The sequence below is a fragment of the Mobula hypostoma genome, chromosome 2 (genome assembly GCF_963921235.1).
Source record: "Mobula hypostoma chromosome 2, sMobHyp1.1, whole genome shotgun sequence".
Lineage (NCBI taxonomy): Eukaryota > Metazoa > Chordata > Chondrichthyes > Myliobatiformes > Myliobatidae > Mobula > Mobula hypostoma.
The window spans coordinates 134,013,468-134,032,322 of NC_086098.1; the positions used below are offsets into that span (position 1 = coordinate 134,013,468).

General features: G+C 42.7%; 1 long non-coding RNA gene across 1 annotated transcript in view; it reads right to left on the reverse strand.

Moving 5' to 3' along the window:
- Positions 1-406: 406 nt before the first annotated feature.
- The window catches only part of LOC134342502 (uncharacterized), a 53,267-nt gene continuing 34,818 nt past the window's right edge, over positions 407-18,855 (reverse strand). Inside the window, exons 2-3 of the long non-coding RNA XR_010017032.1 lie at positions 2,319-2,438; positions 407-747 (exon numbers count right to left, since the gene is read on the reverse strand). This is a non-coding gene — a long non-coding RNA (uncharacterized LOC134342502). The remainder of the gene's footprint in view (positions 748-2,318; positions 2,439-18,855) is intronic.

Here is an 18,855-nt window from a genome sequence, read left to right on the forward strand (position 1 = left end):
AATCTCACCCTACTTCTCTGCCCTCTAGTTTCCCATAACCTTGGAGAAAAGACTGTTGTCATACTCTTTCTCTGTGCCTCCTATAACTTTAACCACTTCTATAAAGTTGCCCTTCATATTCAAGGAATAAAGACCTACCCTGCCCATCTCTCCCTATAACCCAGGCCCTCTAGTCCAGGCAACATGGTTGTAAATATTTTCTGCACTCTTTCCAACTTAACCACACCTTTCCTATGTAGCCCCCGGTAAGCCTCAGGCTCGCTCAGCTCGTTTTCGTCTAGCGGGGAGCAGCCTTCGGCCCCGCCAAACTCTGTAATCGAGTTTGTGTGGATGCTGTGTGATGTACCCCACCCCGCCAAATAACAGACAATACACCATATGCTATTAAATGATTACACTTTATAGATCTTACTGGAACTATGTAATTAATAGAGAGACAATATAAAAGGAAAGTAAAATGCGGCAAACTTATCAAAGATCAACCACTTCGTGCACAACTGTTGGAGTTCAATTAATGGAGTCTTCTTTCCACCATTTTAATCCCCTCCGACCTCCTCGACCCGCTGCCTGGGACCAACCACGGTGGTCGATTAGAGCGCATCCATTACGTCCTTCCTCTTTGGTTCTCCTCCCAAAAACCTTGGGCCTCAGACTCCCACTTGGAGTTCCATCGCCCAGCGTACAGCATCGCGTCTCCTCTCTCTGTCCCCATCGCAACTTCTGCCCCAAAGCTCGCGAAAACAATAGCTTACAGACACACAAGAAAGAATAATATCTATCTCAATTGGTTAGCAAATGAATACAATTCTCATTATCAGTAATATAACCCAAACAAGCTGCTAGAGAGAGAACCACTGTCTCAGCAGTTAACATCACAGAGAAGCCATTTTATTTTTAACATAACAAAGAAGCCATTTTATTAGCCTTAGCAATAACATAAAAGAAGAAACCCCTTACACCTATAACAGGGTGACCAAAACTGTACACAGTACTCCAAGTGCCACCTCATCAACAACTTATGCAGCTGCGACATAATGTCCCAACTCAGTGCCCTGACTGACGAAGGTCAGTGTGCTAAACTCATTTTTCACAACTCTGTCCACCAGTGACACCACATTCAATTAGCCTGCGCTCCTAGGTTCCTCCATTTCAACACATTCCCTGGTGTCCTTCCATTCGTAGCATAAGCCCTGTGCAGCCTTGACTTTCTAAAATACATCACCTCACATTTATTCCTATTGAAATTCATTTGCCACACCTTGGCCACCTCCCTAACTGATCAAGATCCCACTGTATTCTACAATAGCCTTTACTACCAACAGCACTTCTTAATTTCATGTTGTCTGCAAACTTACTGATCAAGCCTTGTGAATTCACATCCAAATCATCTATATCAATAATGTAGAACAAGGATGACACCAGTCACCAGCCTTCATTCTGAGAACTCCTGAAGGTCTCCTGATCTCTAAGGCTTTTAATACCCGGAGATCACCTGCCAGATCCATCTCATACTCTCTCTTTGCCTTCCTTAACAGTATTCTTAATTCACCCATCCCCAACTTCCTAAACCTAATGTATGATTCCTTCTTTTCCTTAACCAGATATCAAGAGATCAGGAGCACCTTGTTCTTGTTAGGGTGAAGGCTAAGTCAATACCTCTCCTCAGCCGAAGTTTCTTTAGCTCACCAGACTTACCCTTCACTCTAACAAGAACATGGTGCTCCAGGACTCTTGATATCTTATTTTTAATAGTGTCCTGCTTGTAACTGGTTCCTTTCCCTACCAACAGGTTTGCCCAATTGACCTATACTATACTATACTCTGCTTATTTCTCCCGGATTAGTCCCTCTCCAGTTTAGGACCCTAACCTGTGGACCTGTCACATCACTATCTTAAAACGAATAGAATTATGACCACTGGAGCCAAAGTGCTCCCCGTCGGCCACTTCAGTTACTTACCCTGAGAAGAGGTCCAGTATTGCACCCTTTGGAGTAGGGCCCTCTAAGTATTAACTCAAAAAGTTTTCCTAGACTCTTTTCACAAGTTCCACTCCATCCGGACCCTTAACTCTCTAAAATCTCCCACTAATGCAACCCTATTATTCTTACAACTATGAACAATTTCTCTACACACCTGCTCCTCATGTTCCCACTGGAGGTCTACTATACAGCTCCTCTGTGAACTTCCCCTTCTTGTTTCTAAGTTCCATTTAAGAACTCCCCATATGACTTCACTGGACAATCCCTCAAGAATGTCATCTCTACGTACTGCTGTTACTTTTTCCCTTATTGAAAAAGCAATACCTTCTTCTCACGTACCTGTTGTCTCTGTCACTCCTGTGGCATTTGTATCCTGGAACATCGCACTGCCAGAGTTGCCCTTCCATCAGTCATGTTTCTGTTTAGGGCTATAACAGACACTCACGTCCTCAGATTACACTGGTTGTTAAACAAAAACAACGCATTTCACTGTATGTTTCAATGCACATGTGATAAATAACTGAATCTGAATCTGAATAACATCCCAATCTGCAGAGCCAATTCACTTTCCGAGTTCATCCACCTAATCTGTTAATCAGAATCAGAATCAGGTTTATTATCACCGGCATGTGACGTGAAATTTGTTAACTTAGTAGCAGCAGTTCAATGCAATACATAATACAGAAGAGAAAAATAAATAAATAAATAACTCTATATGTTTATTGAATAGATTAAAAATGTGCAAAAACAGAAATACTATATATTTTAAAAAGTGAGGTAGTGTCCAAGGGTTCAATGTCCATTTAGGAATCGGATGGCAGAAAGGAAGAAGCTGTTCCTGAATCGCTGAGTGTGTGCCTTCAGGCTTCTGTACCTCCTACCTGATGGTAACAGTGAGAAAAGGGCATGCCCTGGGTGCTAGGGGTCCTTAATAATGGAACGCTGCCTTTCTGAGACACTGTTCCCTGAAGATGTCCTGGGTACTTTGTAGGCTAGTACCCAAGATGGAGCTGACTAGATTTACAACCTTCTTCAGCTTCTTTCGGTCCTGTGCAGTAGCCCCTCCATACAGACAGCGATGCAGCCTGTCAGAATGCTCTCCACGGTACAACTATAGAAGTTTTTGAGTGTATTTGTTGACATGCCAAATCTCTTGAAACTCCTAATGAAGTATAGTCGCTGTCTTGCCTTCTTTATAACTACATCAATACATTGGGACCAGGTTAAGTCCTCAAAGATATTGACACCCAGTATCTTGAAGCTGCTCACTCTCTCCACTTCTGATCCCTCTATGAGGATTGGTATGTGTTCTTTCGTCTTACCCTTCCTGAAGTCCACAATCAGCCCTTTCATCTTACTGATGCTGAGTGCCAGGTTGTTGCTGTGGCATCACTCCACTAGTTGGCATATCTCACTCCTGTATGCCCTCTCGTCACCACCTGAGATTCTACCAACAATGGTTGTATCGTCAGCAAACTTATAGATGGTATTTGAGCTATGCTTTGCCACACAGTCATGTGTATATAGAGAGTAGAGCAGTGGGCTAAGCACACACCCCTGAGGTGTGCTCGTATTGATTGTCATGCATTGAACTTCATGCATTGAAATTAATGCAGTTTAACTGGGTATTCCTTCCCCTGCCTCTACTATGCCCCAGCTATCCTGATTACTAGACGCTGCTTTATCTCATGCCTTGTTTTCTGCTCAGTCCCACCTCCCTTCCAATCAAATTTAAAACCTCTTGTGTAGCACTAACAAACTTCCCTGCAAGAATATTGATCCCTCTTTGGGTTCAAGTGCAACCTGGCCCTTTTGCCCCTCTACCCCAGAAGGGATCCCAATGTTTAAAGAACCCGAATCCTTTCCCCTGCACCAGCTCCTCAGCCACAAGTTCATCTGGCCTGTCCTTCTATTTCTGACCACGCTAGCATGTGGCACCAGGAGTAATCTGGAGATCACTGCACTCGAAGTCCTGTTTCTTAACTTTTTACCTAACTCCCTATACTCATTGGAGCCTCATCCCTTGTTCTACCTAGCTTGTGTATTCCAACAACCATTGACTCTTTGCTCTCCCCCTTGAGAATTTTCCACAGCCACACAGAGACATCCTTAACCCTGGCACTTGGGATTTAAAACACCATCTTGGCATCTTTTGCTGGACCATAATTTCCTGGACTAGAGCTTCCCAGAAATATGTGGGAATGGTGCATTCTTTCTGGGAAACTGAGCAAATCCTGAATCTTTTTCTTTGTCCTTCTAACAGAGCTTGGAATAGATTTGAATATAAAAGCAAGGATGTACTGTTGAGACTTTAGGAGCCATTGCCAGATTGCATTTGGAATATTGTAAGCAAATTTGGGCTCCATATACCTCTGGTTTGAAACCTCTGAGCCTGAACTCAATAAAGTTCAGAAGGATAAGGGGGAGGGGGGATCTCATTGAAACCTGCAGAATACTGAAAGGCGAGGGAGGATGCTTTCATTCGTAGGATAGTCTAGAATCTGAGGGCATAGCCTCAAAACTCAGATGAGGAGTAATTTTTCAGCCAGGGAGTAGCGAATCTGTGGAGGTCAAGTCATTGGGTGCACTTAAAGTGTGGATTATGCAATTGATCTTGATACAGGGTTTTTGACTCAAAATGTTGACAATTCTTTTCCTCCCACAGATAATGCTTACCCTGCTGAGTTCCTCCAGCAGATTACTGATCCAACTTCCAGTATCTGCAGGCTTTTATGTCTCTATAGATTGCTGGGTTCTTGATTGGGGGCTAAGGGTTATAAGGAGAAGGTAGACAGGAAAGGATAGAGAGAAAAATTCAGCTATGGTTAAATGACAGAGCAGACTCGACAGCCCAAGTGGCCTAATTCTTCTCCTGTACTGTATCTTATGGTCTTATTGAATGTAGTCCATGCTTCAGGAGTCTGTTATCGGCAAACAATGTGGCCTATATGATGTTACTAACTAGGGCCTGGGAGATTATGTTGACTTTGATTGATTTACCCTACTGTGGAAATTTTGGAGGATTTTTCCAAGACACTATTTGTCTTTCCAGTGTACCCCCTAAAGCGTCCAGGATTAAGGTGTACAAAAGAGGGTGGGGGGGGTCATGTTGCCCAATATGCTACGAATTCTATGTCAGGTCTGAGGTCTTCATCTTCAAAAAAACCTCTTCCTTAATTGACCAATATTGTGCTGATGACTTGCATAAAGGTGGTGGTAAATTCTGTCATGAAGTGTGCCTGTGCTGATAGGTGGCTGTGGCGACAGTGGCAATGACCATGTGTTCCAGAATATCACCGCAAGCCTTTCAACAAACTTTCCGCAAGGGCAGTCTGAGTTCTGAAGACTCAGTTCACTCTTGGGGGAAGCTTGTTGGAAGTGAGGCTATTCTATACAGCAAGCCAAGCGCTGAAGTAAAATACGCTTGGATGTGTTATTTGTTTACCCCCTCTATGAACCAATGAGAAACTATGATCTGTGATGCATGTACCCCAATCTATGAGCTCAGTGTAACTTCTATCATGTAGGATAAATGGAGGTGTACTGAAAGTAGTGACTGGGAGTGGCACATCTCTCTTGGAGGTGGAAGGCATTCTCCAACGGGTTTTAAAGACTCCGAGGAGCGTGAACGAACACTGATGATACAAAGCAGACAATTTGTTAAAAGCACTCAACAGGCCAAGCAGCGTCTGTGGAGGCAGAAGGCTGGTTGGTGTTTTGAATCAAGACCCTGTGTCAGGACTGACAGTGTAGAGGGAAGGAAGCCAGTGTTAAAGAGGTGGGAGGGAGGAGTGAGACAGGGGCTGATAGGTGATAGGTGGAACCAGATGGGGAGGGGGGTGCAGAGGATGACAGTGGTGGGCAGATGGAGAGGGAGGAGTGTTGAGATAGAGGCTGGTAGGTGAGAAATGGAAACAAATAAGGAAGTGATCTAATCACAAACAATTTTGCCCTATCATCCTTGCTAGGAGTCTCACTACACATTGCCTCTGTTTGCAAACCACCTACCTCATCTTCAGCTCTATCACTCAGGTTCCCATCCCCCTGCCAAACTAGTTTAAACAAATTTGTCAGGATCTGGCATGGTCTGCATTTATTGCATGTCCCTCATTGCCCTTGAGAAGGTCAGCCATCTTCTTGAACCACTACAGCCTTTCCAGTGAAAGTGCCCCCAGCATTGTTGGGGAGGGAGTTCCACAGATGATAAAAAACCAGCAATATCTTTCAAAGTCAGGATGTATACAGATATTAAGTAGTTAAATTAAATTGGTGCAAAAACATAAATTAAAAAAGTAGTGAGATAGTGTTCATGGTTTCAATGTCCATTCAGAAATTGGATGGTAGATGGGAAGAAGCTATTTATGAATCGCTGAGTGTGTGTCTTCAGGCTTCTGTACTTCCTTCCTGATGGTAACAGTGTTGTTTAAGAGATTCTTAGATGAGTACAAGGATATGCAGAGAATGGAGAGACATGGACCATGTGTAGGCAGAAAGGGTTCCTTTAATTGGGTATCATTAGCTTCATTAATTTAGTATAACATCATAAACTGAAGGGACTGTTCCTATGCTGTTATGTTCTAAGATTTCAAGAAGTAACAGCAAAATTATTTCTCAGATAATCTGGCTTTAGTGAGCTTCCTTGCCTTCCTTCCAAAGGTGTGTGGGACCTTTATTTTGGCCAGAAAGAGAGGATGGACATGGGAAAAGGTTATTGACAGTGAAAAAACCATGCATCAAAAATGTAATGACATTTAACGTGTTTCTTTGCACAGCACAGAATACTCCTGCATTACATAGAATAATTTAAAGCCCAAACATTAAGAGACAAATGTCGTCTAGGTCAGGGGTTCTCAACCTTTTTCATGCCATGGACCAATAGCATTAACCGAGGGGTCCACGGACCCCAGGTTGGGAACCCTTGCTCCAGAGCAACTGGAGTAAACTCTGATGCATTGTCTCAGCCAGAAAATTTAACCCTGATTCTCACTGCACAGCTGCTGTCTGACCAACTGAGTGTACCTGGAGTTTTCTGCTTTTATTTCACATTTCCAGCATCTGCAGGTTTTTTATTTGGTATTGGGTAGAGCTTGCTTTTCTTTTAAGCACTTTGGGTTCTTGCACATTAATCTGAGAGAGGAGGCAGGGTCTCATTTAAAGTGCTGATGAAAAGGTTTTATAGCACATCTAAAAGCACCGTGTAGTAAGGGGATTTGACAGTCAGATTTTTCCACACAGAAGAGGTGGTACAATTACAGTGGTTAAAAAAAATCTTTGGACAGGTACAGGTTTAGAGAAGCCGTTTCCAACCTGGAATCCACAGACCCCTTGCTTAATGGTATTGGTCCATGCCATAAAAAAGATTGGAAACCCCTAGTTTAGAGAGAGTATGGGCCAAACACAGGCAAATGGAGCAAGCTTGGATAGGCATCTTAGTTGGAATAGACAAGTTAGTCCAACAGCTCTATTTCTGTGCTGTGAGCAATTCATTTTTCAGGATCTAGTCACAACAGGAATGGTCAGCACATATTGCTTATCCTTAATTACACTTGATACTGGTAGCAACTGAGTGAGTTGCCACTGCAGTATTGACACCTGTGCAATTTTTAAGAATCAGTTTTGTTTGGATATGGGCATCATTGACAAAGAGTAGCATTAAATTGGTAAAAATGTTATATTAACTTCACACGTATGGAGGAACAGTAAAAACATGTCTTGCATACCATTCATGCAATCAATTAATTCTAACAGTGCATTTGAGTGAATGGTACCAATAAATATGTACTAACATTTTTGAAGCATGTTTTGCATGTTCAGATCATCCCCAAAGTACTTGTCATAGCCAGTGACACACAGAAAATGCTGGAAGAACTCAGCAAGTCAGGCAGTGTCTATGGAATAAAGCGGTGTAGGGAAGTGGTGTTAGGTAAATTGAATAGATTAAAGGCAGATAAATCCCCAGGGCCAGATGGACTGCATCCCAGAGTGCTTAAGGAAGTAGCCCAAGAAATAGTGGATGCATTAGTGATAATTTTTCAAAACTTGTTAGATTCTGGACTGGTTCCTGAGGATTGGAGGGTGGCTAATGTAACCCCACTTTTTTAAAAAGGAGGGAGAGAGAAACCGGGGAATTATAGACCGGTTAGCCTAACGTTGGTGGTGGGGAAACTGCTGGAGTCAGTTATCAAAGATGTGATAACAGCACATTTGGAAAGCGGTGAAATGATCGGACAAAGTCAGCATGGATTTGTGAAAGGAAAATCATGTCTGACGAATCTCATAGAATTTTTTGAGGATGTAACTAGTAGAGTGGATAGGGGAGAACCAGTGGATGTGGTATATTTGGATTTTCAAAAGGCTTTTGACAAGGTCCCACGCAGGAGATTAGTGTGCAAACTTAAAGCACACGGTATTGGGGGTAAGGTATTGATGTGGATAGAGAATTGGTTAGCAGACAGGAAGCAAAGAGTGGGAATAAATGGGACCTTTTCAGAATGGCAGGCAGTGACTAGTGGGGTACCGCAAGGCTCAGTGCTGGGACCCCAGTTGTTTACAATATATATTAATGACTTGGATGAGGGAATTAAATGCAGCATCTCCAAGTTTGCGGATGACATGAAGCTGGGCGGCAGTGTTAGCTGTGAGGAGGATGCTAAGAGGATGCAGGGTGACTTGGATAGGTTGGGTGAGTGGGCAAATTCATGGCAGATGCAATTTAATGTGGATAAATGTGAAGTTATCCACTTTGGTGGCAAAAATAGGAAAACAGATTATTATCTGAATTTAAACGCAAACAACAGGAATTCTGCAGATGCTGGAAATTCAAGCAACATACATCAAAGTTGCTGGTGAACGCAGCAGGCCAAGTAGCATCTATAGGAAGAGGCGCAGTCGACGTTTCAGGCCGAGACCCTTCGACAAGTCCTGACGAAGGGTCTCGGCCTGAAACGTCGACTGCGCCTCTTCCTATAGATGCTGCTTGGCCTGCTGCGTTCACCAGCAACTTTGATGTATGTTGCTTATTATCTGAATGGTGGCCGATTAGGAAAAGGGGAGGTGCAACGAGACCTGGGTGTCATTATACACCAGTCATTGAAAGTGGGCATGCAGGTACAGCAGGCGGTGAAAAAGGCAAATGGTATGCTGGCATTTATAGCAAGAGGATTCGAGTACAGGAGCAGAGAGGTACTACTGCAGTTGTACAAGGCCTTGGTGAGACCACACCTGGAGTATTGTGTGCAGTTTTGGTCCCCTAATCTGAGGAAAGACATCCTTGCCATAGAGGGAGTACAAAGAAGGTTCACCAGATTGATTCCTGGGATGGCAGGACTTTCATATGAAGGAAGACTGGATGAACTAGGCTTGTACTCGTTGGAATTTAGAAGATTGAGGGGGGATCTGATTGAAATGTATAAAATCCTAAAGGGATTGGACAGGCTAGATGCAGGAAGATTGTTCCCGATGTTGGGGAAGTCCAGAACGAGGGGTCACGGTTTGAGGATAAAAGCGAAGCCTTTTAGGACTGAGATTAGGAAAAACTTCTTCACACAGAGAGTGGTGAATCTGTGGAATTCTCTGCCACAGGAAACAGTTGAGGCCAGTTCATTAGCTATATTTAAGAGGGAGTTAGATAGGCCCCTTGTGGCTACGGGGGTCAGGGGGTATGGAGGGAAGGCTGGTGCAGGGTTCTGAGTTGGATGATTAGCCATGATCATAATAAACGGCGGTGCAGGCTCGAAGGGCTGAATGGCCTACTCCTGCACCTATTTTCTATGTTTCTATGTTTCTATTTATTCCCCTTCATAGACGCTGCCTGAATTTTTGAGATCCTCTGACATTTTGTGTTTGTTGTTCAAGATTTCCAGCATCTGCAGTATCTCTTGCATTTGTAGCAGCCAGTGAAGTGCTGTTATTGATATTACCAAGGCCGGAGGGCTTGTGTTGTAAAAGGAATCCAGATAGGCTTTGATTTTTTTTCCCTTGGAGCATAGAAGGCTGAGGGGTGACCTTCTAGATGTACAGTATATGAAATCATGCAGGGCATAGATAAGGTAAACAGTTACAGTCTTTTTCACAAGGTAGAGGAATCTGAAACTGGAGGGCATCGGTTTATAGTGAGAAGGGAAAGGGACCTGATGAGCAGCCTTTTCACACAGAGGGTGGTGGGTACATAGAACAAGCTGGCAGAGGAAGCTGGAGAGCTGGGTGCAATTGCAGTGTTATAAGATGATAAAGATTAGCTTTGTTTATCAAATCAACATCAAAACAGTGGAACGTACGGTGAAATGCATTGTTCGTATCAACCACCAACAGAGTGCGAGGATGTACTGGGAGCTGTCCACAAGCGTCGCCATGCTTCTGGCGCCAGCACAGCATACCCACAACTTACTAACCCAACGTCCTTGGGAGGAAGTAGGAGCACCTGGTAGGGGGTGAAAGCACAAACTCTTCACAGGCAGCAGCAGGAACTGGACATGAGTCACTGGCGCTGTAAAGTGTTAAGCTAGCCGCTACGCTGCCGTGCCGTGTTTAAAGGAGCTTTTTCCAGGTACATGGACAGAGAAGGTGAAGAGGAATATGGAACTAATGCAGGCAAATGGGACAAAGTTGGATAGACATTTTGGTTAGCATGGACAGGTTGGGCTGAAGGGCCTGTTTCCGTGCTGTACGATTTCCCTGTGGAGCATCTGCAGTATACTTTTGTGAGACTTGAGTCCTGACAAAAATTGTGAGAGAAGTGACAAGGTTATAACTCAGATATGAGTTGTTGCGCCACGCTTGCATTGTACAGCAATGATACAACTCCATTGTAGCTGGCTATCTCAAGTGGACACATCGGTTACCTGTAGAGAGTGGCTTCTTCACAAAATTCTGGTTAGACCGCACTTAGAATAGTGTGCATGCAGTGCTAGTGGCCGTGCTACAGGAACAACGTGTTGCGCTGGAGAGTGCCAGGGAGATTCACCAGGACGTTGCTCAAATTGGAGGAGTTTGTTATGGGGAGAAGTTCGATCAACTGGGGCTTTTCTGGAGTGAGAGAGGTTGAGGGGTGACCTGACTGTGTTAAATAAGAAAATGAAAGGCATAAATGGAGTAGATAGTTAAAATCTTTTACACCTGGTGGAGGTTTCAAAATCAAGAGGGCATAGGCTTGTAAGAGAAAGGAGCTTTAGGCCAGCACAGTAGATAGTGGTTAGCACAACACTTTACAGTACAGGTGACCTGGGTTCAATTTCCACCACTGCCTATAATGCGTTTGTATGTTCTCCCCATGACCGTGTGGGTTTCCTCCAGGTGCTCTGGTTTCCTCCCACAGTCCAAAGACGTACTCGTTAGTAGTTTAATTGGTGATTGTAAATTTCTCCATCTTTAAACCAGGGATTTCTGGACGAGGCTCGAAGGGCCTATTCTTCACTGTATCTCAATAAAAGGTTCTTATGTACATGTTTTTTTTAACATGGTTGGTATCTGGAATACAATACCAGAGGAGGCCCTGGAATCAGATTTTAAAACTACATTTAAAGACAGTTAAATAAGCAAGACATAAAAGAATGCAGGCAAGTGTGATTAGTATAGATGGGCCAAGGGTCCACTTTTGGGCTGCAGGGCGCTACTCATAAGTTGTTGACTGGGGTGAGTATACTGGACACCCCAAGTCCTTCGAAAGCAATGGCAATCCCACTGCTAGTTGCCTTCCGGCCACACCAACAATCGCAAAGCCCACCTACTCTCAGCGCGCGCACGCGGGGAAAGAGGGGTGGGTGGGGGGAGGCGGTTTGGAGGAGAGCGCGCGCACGCGGGGAAGGGGGGGCGGTTTGGAGGAGAGCGCGTGCCCGCGCCGGCAGGGGGCGTGGCCGCTGGAGCCTGTAACTGCCTGACGGAGTACAGGCAACTGCTGCTCAGAGACCAGCCTATAACACAAAACTCACTGGCACTGTAAGAGGGGGACAGAAAGACATTTCTTGTGAGGTAAAGGAGACGAGTGGGAGGGAAGGGAAGAACAAAATAAGGGGGTTCGTTCAACTTGTACAAGTTGCTAAGAGGAGAGCAGCTGTCACTGAAGGGACGAGATGTAAATGGGGAACATCGATTCCGAGAACATGTCAGGGGGAGAAAGTTTCTTCAAAGGTAAGTGACAATATTCCTTCTTGCCTGGACCAGAAATTGTGTTTCTGCCTTGAGCCGTATAAAATGAAAAGTAATTTTGCGCTAGTGTATAAAATGCAATGTATTGTTGGCTGTGTAATTATTAGTACTAATTTCATTTAAAATCACTTTGCACGTTGTGGCTTCGAGCAGTAGAGGTAAGTGGTCTACACTTCTCTAGCCATACATATAAACTGTAACTTGCAAAATTTCTGTGAGAATCCAACCTAGGTAATTAACCTTTTAATCATTGAGTTCAGTTATTGAAGGAATCATTTCTCACAGTGCTGGTTGAGTTTCTGTAGAGGAAGTGTGTGGTGCAGTGAGAGCAGTGAAGTTGTAACAAAGCTTCCTGTTTCTTTTTCAAAAATTCAAAGAATTTAAAAAAAATCTAGTACGTTTTAATTGGTTAAGATAACCTGAGGCAAAAGCTGCCCAACATCTTTCTTTCTAGTTAATTTGCAACAGAGAGCAGAGTAGCTATCGGTAAAGTTGTTCTGTGCAAACCTGAAACGAATGCTTAGTATAAATATTTCTTGTCATTTGAAGCCAAGTTGGAGTGTGTTGATGTTAGCTGTTGCTTTTCAGATTATAATAATGGCAATAATCTGATGTTTTGTCTGCTAAAAGCACTTCAGGATACCAAGCCAAAAAAAAAACAAGTAATTGCAAATGTTTCAAACTATCAGTATAAATCCTAAACCGGATGAATTACATTGCATTTATATAATTCCTTGGTTACATTCTTTGCATGACTGGAAAGCTTTGTATATTCCTTGAGGGATGTTTCATATAAAGTTCAGACCACACAACTTTGGCATGCAGCACAATACAGTTACTTCAATTGGTTTTATGTACAAATGCTCTAGAACTGGGTGGTGATTTGACCCTTCAAGTGTGGTTGAAAATGTTGAAGTTTTATTGCAAATGGTTGTAGGTGGGCTGCAGTGTTTTTAGTACATTTGAGGAAAGTTGGGCCATGTTACCGGGAGAAGGCAGGATAATGTGGTTGAGAGGGATAATAAGTCTGCCATGATGGAATGGTGGAGCAGACTTGATGGGCTGAATGGTCTAACTCTGCTCCTGTATCGTATGGTTATATTTGACCTCTTGAGCAATGTTAGTCCAGCCTGTTGCTAGGCATTACTGGTGCTAATTAAAGGGTTATTGGTGAGAGCAGAGAACTGATCACTTGTTCACACTTAAGTATGCATCAAAATGATAAAGCCAGTCAGCATTAAACCCAGTAATTAAAGCTTGGACGCACGTAACAATGTGAGCTTGGATCTTGCGTCTGGAAGTTCACGACCACTGAAGTTTTCTTTTGATTCTACGTGCATCAGTGGAAAGGAAAGAAATTACCTCTGTATTTGAGCAATACTAAGCCCCATGTCAAGAGATTTCCTGCTGTGAGATACAGCATTGTAATAATCTGTTGCCTCTGCATGGTAATACATACTACCCTTGTGTATCAATCTTCAACCTGTTTATCCTTAAATACATTATCAGCTGCAAAGAATATTAATATTAGATAAATATGTGCAGATATTGTACGTCTTTGTCAAAAGTGTTTTCAGAAAATGCTGAATTGCAAGTTTTGCAGAACTAACTGTAGCGTCTGTGCACCTACAACTGCAAAGTCAAAGTAAAGCTAACAACAGAAAATCCTTTTTAAATGATGGCAATCATTATCGAAGTCATGTGTCAAGGAAACGCCACACAGTGCTCGCAGTTCTTAAAGGGACATTTACTGCTTTTCAACGAACGATCCTTACCAACATTAATTATCTGTACGCACATGAAAGTACCAATTGCTTACAGATGTATGCGGTTATAAGCATGATCAATTCTGTTCACTCGGCCCCTTGGTAAAGAGTTTTGTGGTCAATAAAGAAGGCTGAGTTGCAGTTAATGGCTTGTGCCTACTTCAGTCATGAGAAATTCCAGCAAATCTCTTCATAATTTTTGTCTTATGCATGTTTGGTCTGGATCCTGTTCTATAATGGCATTAATGTAAAATCCATCTACAGCTTCCTTTATACAGTTCGTACCTCCACTGGATTGCTCCTCCTACAGTCCAGCTTCGACACACCTGTGTTCTCTTCTCCAGAATGAAAATTTATTTAAATAAGACCTATTACTGCCCTCTTCTGCTAGATGGGGAAGCACAGTCTGTAGAGCTGCTGCCGTACTGCCCCAGTTTGTTCCTGACCTCTGGTGCTGTCTGTGTGGAGTTTGCATTTTCTCCTTGTGACCACTAGGTTCCTACCACATGACAAAGCTGTTCAACTTGGATTAATTGGCCATTGAAAATTGTCGTGTGTTGTTGATGGAAATGTGGGGAGGATAGAATGGGATTGGTGTAACTGACCACCTTCAGCAGTTTCCTTCCTCAAAATTCAATATATTGCTACACAGATGTCAGGGATGCTTATAGCAGTTTTGCCACCATACTGTTGGAAGAATATCATCGGCCATGGAGAATCTGTATTCTAGATGAGGATTTCCCAAAAATTTTTTATGCCATGGCCCAGAATGCACAGGAAGATCCATTCCCTGCTCATGATGTATTTTCTAACCATTTAGGAAAGGCCTCTGCTGTAAAATTTTTTTTTCAAAATTCTACCCTGTGATCCTAGGCTCCTGAGACAACATAAAACATTTCTCTATCATTCTGCCGAACCTAGACAATTCGAGAGAAGGGGTTCCCATCCTGTGGTTCAGGGACCCCTTACTTAACAGTAGGGGTCCATGGCATAAAAAATTTTTGGGAATTCCTCATCTAGAATACAGATTCTCCATGGCCGATGATATTCTTCCAACAGTATGGTGGCAAAACTGCTATAAGCATCACTGACATCTGTGTAGCAATATATTGAATTTTGAGGAAGGAAACTGCTGAAGAAATAATTTAATGGCACACTTAAAGTGTAGGTTCAGTTTGGGGCAGTTGGTTTGATTTCTCTTTCTGTTCTTCAGTTATCCATGGGGCTGACTTGCCATAATGCATTCTGTTGTGTTTATTGGTGTTTTGGAAAGGACAATATGAATTGTGGTCCTCCCCTGATGAATTTGGCAAATAAATTCTCTTTGGTAGGTAACCTTTGATAATGGGAAGCACCAAATGTGATTTCAGAAGGTTTGTTTTGACTCCATTCTCTCCATACTAGTTGAAAGCCTCCCAGAAGACATTCCCACAATAAGGTTCCATAAAGCGCATCTGCTGTCAACCTCAGCTGAGCAGAAGGATGCTGATGGTGAGCTGTGTGAATCTGGCAGTTCATCAGTTCAAGGGTTTTTTTGTAAGTAGCCCTGGCTAGAGATTCCCAAAGTACAGCAGGCACTCAATCCTGTTCTGCAAATGCCTTTATGAATGGGTGAGAAAACGCAGAGTCACTCGTGGGCTGGGCAGCCCCATGCTAACTACCGGCAATCAGCACTTCCCCTTTTTTTTTCAAGCATCAGTTTTCACTGAGGGTACCTGAGTTTCAGTCACCCCTACTACACCACGTACTGGACATAATTGCAACCAACCCTCCACAGCCTGTCGTTTGTGAAAGTACTCAGTTGAACACTATAACTGCCAAACTTATTTTTTTTTACTTAAATCAAATAGCACAGAGTAACCCCCCCCCACTATCTTTTTATAAAAATAACTTTTTTTCCCGTAAACTTAGCTAACTAACCAGTTGCTCCGCTTTCATTTTGGGGAGGAAGTGGTTGCCTTGGGTGCTGCATTCATAAAAGTTTTAAAATGTGCATTAAAAATAGATCATACAAAACTGTTCAGATGTATCAAAACCCTTTCATTATGAGAATATTTTTTTTAAATAAAAAGGCAGTCCCCATTTGGAGACCTTACTTATTATAAAGAAAATTTACATTCAAGTCAGAAGTTTCTTTGCTGTGAGGAGATAAATTGTGGCAATAGCTGTCAGGCTGGATTATGGTAGATGGGCGAAGTCAGCAATGGTGAGAGTGTGACTGCTGACATTCTGTTTTTGTCCCCCTAATGCTGGAGCTTTTATAATTTTACCATTCAATTTGTGAGTGTGAATTGTTGAGTCTTACCCAGAGGACTGGTGCATTCACAGAGTATATTTTGAGAAAACTTTTGGTGTGAAGTTACATTTAAGGTCTGTTGGCTGTATTGTGCTGGGCTGTCAAAATGCAAAGTCATCTCTGGATAAGCATGAAGTGACTGGACCTTGGTGTTTTGCCACTGCAATATAGCTACCTGTGCATTTTTTTTAAAGAATCAGATCATTAGATATGGGAAAACAGTGAACCACTTGCATATTTGAGTTGTTGGTAACAATACAAATAATTAATATTCACAAAACACATTTTACAAATTCGGTATACATGTATTTCCGAAGAATTTATAGGTTCATCACTCACTTGAAATGGTCACATAAATAGATAAGATGGTAGAGACAGCATTGGACAGTGCATTGAGTATGAGTCAGGAAGTCATGTTGCAGCAAGGTCATACCTGGAGTATGTTGAGTTTTTGAAAGGGAAACACACACACACACACACACACACACACACACACACACACACACACAACTACTGGAGGAACTCTGCAGGTCATGCTGCATTTATGGAGGGAAATGAATAGTCAATGTTTCGGGCTGAGATTCTCATCTGGACGGTGATGTTTTGGCTCAAAACGTTGACTGTTCTTTAACCTCCACAGTTGTCACCTGACCTGCTGAGTTCCTCCAGCGTTTTTTAAGTGTGGCTCAAGATTTCTGGCATTTCTTGTGACTTGGACAAACTTGGGTTGTTTTCTTTGGAGTGTCAGAAGCTGAGGGGAGACCTGACAGAAGTTTATAAAATTATGAAAGACAGACGAGCTCTTCCCTCCACCCCTCCCCTCCAGGATAGAAGTGTTAAATAAGAGAGGACATACATAAAAGGTGACAGTTGAAAGTTTAGAACATGCAAGGCTAGTTTTGTTTTAAACAGTGGTAGATGCTTGACACTGGCTGCCAGAGGTCGTGGTTGAAGCAGTTATGATTGTGGCATTCAACTGAATGGTTGAAGGCTATATCCTGGAGGAGTGTTGAGTGACATAAGATGCATGTTATAGGAATGGAAAGGATGGAGTTTTAAGCTTGTTTTTCTTTCTGTTCAAGTCAGTCAGTTTCCACATGATTATCCATCACATGATTTTCCCAGGATTATGGAAGTTCCCCAAAAGGACCTGCTTCCAGTGCGGTCAAACACACAGCCATCTCCTTGTCTGGTGTTCTTCTCATGAGGAGCATTGTGCATGTTAACTAATCTGGAGATTGACCTTCTGTGGGGGTTTTCATAACAATATTATAACAGTGCAAAATGATATCTTTTAAAGGATGTACCAGCCATGAATGAGAGCAGGAGAGAGATTAGTCCATGTTGTTTGTTTGACAGCCTTTTCCCTAAGATACATCCTACGAATTAATCTTTTTATATAGTGTTTCCCCGTTTAGCCATTCCTGAATGGGGAAAATATAACATTCCTCTTGATCTTAGACTGGTCTTCATAGACTGTAGATTTTCTGCTCCTTCAATATTGCTTGGTTATAATCCTGGGACTCTGCATCCATCTATAGAGACACATGACTCAAACAGCATTGGTTTTCACCATTGCGAAACCACCTTGCTCTTCAAGCTGAGGAATAAACAAATGCTGATCTTCATCTGAAGAACCCTCAGCCACCAGAGCAAATTATTTGTAACTCTTTTATCTACTCAGTGGCTACTTCTGTCTCCGAAACTTTAATGCAAATATTTAATCAGCCAATCATGTGACAGCAACTCAAAGGTATAGAAGCATGCAGACATGGTCATTTGTTCAGACCAAACATTAGAATGGGGATGAAATGAGATCTAAGTGACTTTGACCACTATTGTTGGTGCCAGATGGGGTTGTTTGACTACCTTGGATCTGCTGATCTCCTTGGAACAGTCTCTAGAGCAGGGGTTCTCAACCTGGGGTCCACGAGCCCCTCTGTTAAAGGTAGGGGTCCATGGCATAAAAAGATTGGAAACACTGCTCTTGAGTTTAGTAAGTGGTGAGAAAAACATTCAATGAGTGGCAGTTCTTTGGCGAAAACTCCCTGTCAATGAGGAAGGTTGGAGGAGAATGGCCAATTGGTTCAAACTGACAGGAAGGCACCAATAACTGATAACCCCACATTACAACAGTAGTGTGCAGAAGAGCATCTCTGAATGCACAACACATCAAACACGGAAATGGATGGGCTACAACAGCAGAAGACCATGAACATATACTCAGTGGCCACTTTATTAGGTGCAGGAGGTACCTAACAAAGTGGCCAGTGAATGTATATAAATCAATAACTTAAAGCAGAAAGTTTTAAAGGCCAGATTTTTTTTCAGTCTTTTTCATTTTCTAAAACGCTTTTCAGAGGTTAGAGATCAGTGCTGACTAATATCAGCAGAGTCGCAGGAGGCAGCTGGTGTCTCCAGCCTGTCCTACATGTTCTTGGGTACTGATCCAAATGCATCCAATTTGAAAGCTAGGCAATCTTGAAGGTCACTAATCCAGTTTAAAATTTCTGGGGCAGGAAAGTAGCTGGAGTTTTGTGCGTTCATCTGGGGACGCTTGAAGCTGTGTATCAAATATGTTTGAACTTCCTCGTAATGAATCACCAGGCAAAAGGTGAGGCAAAATGAATAATTTTTCTTGGTTCATTGTCTTGGCTCTGCAATGCATTCC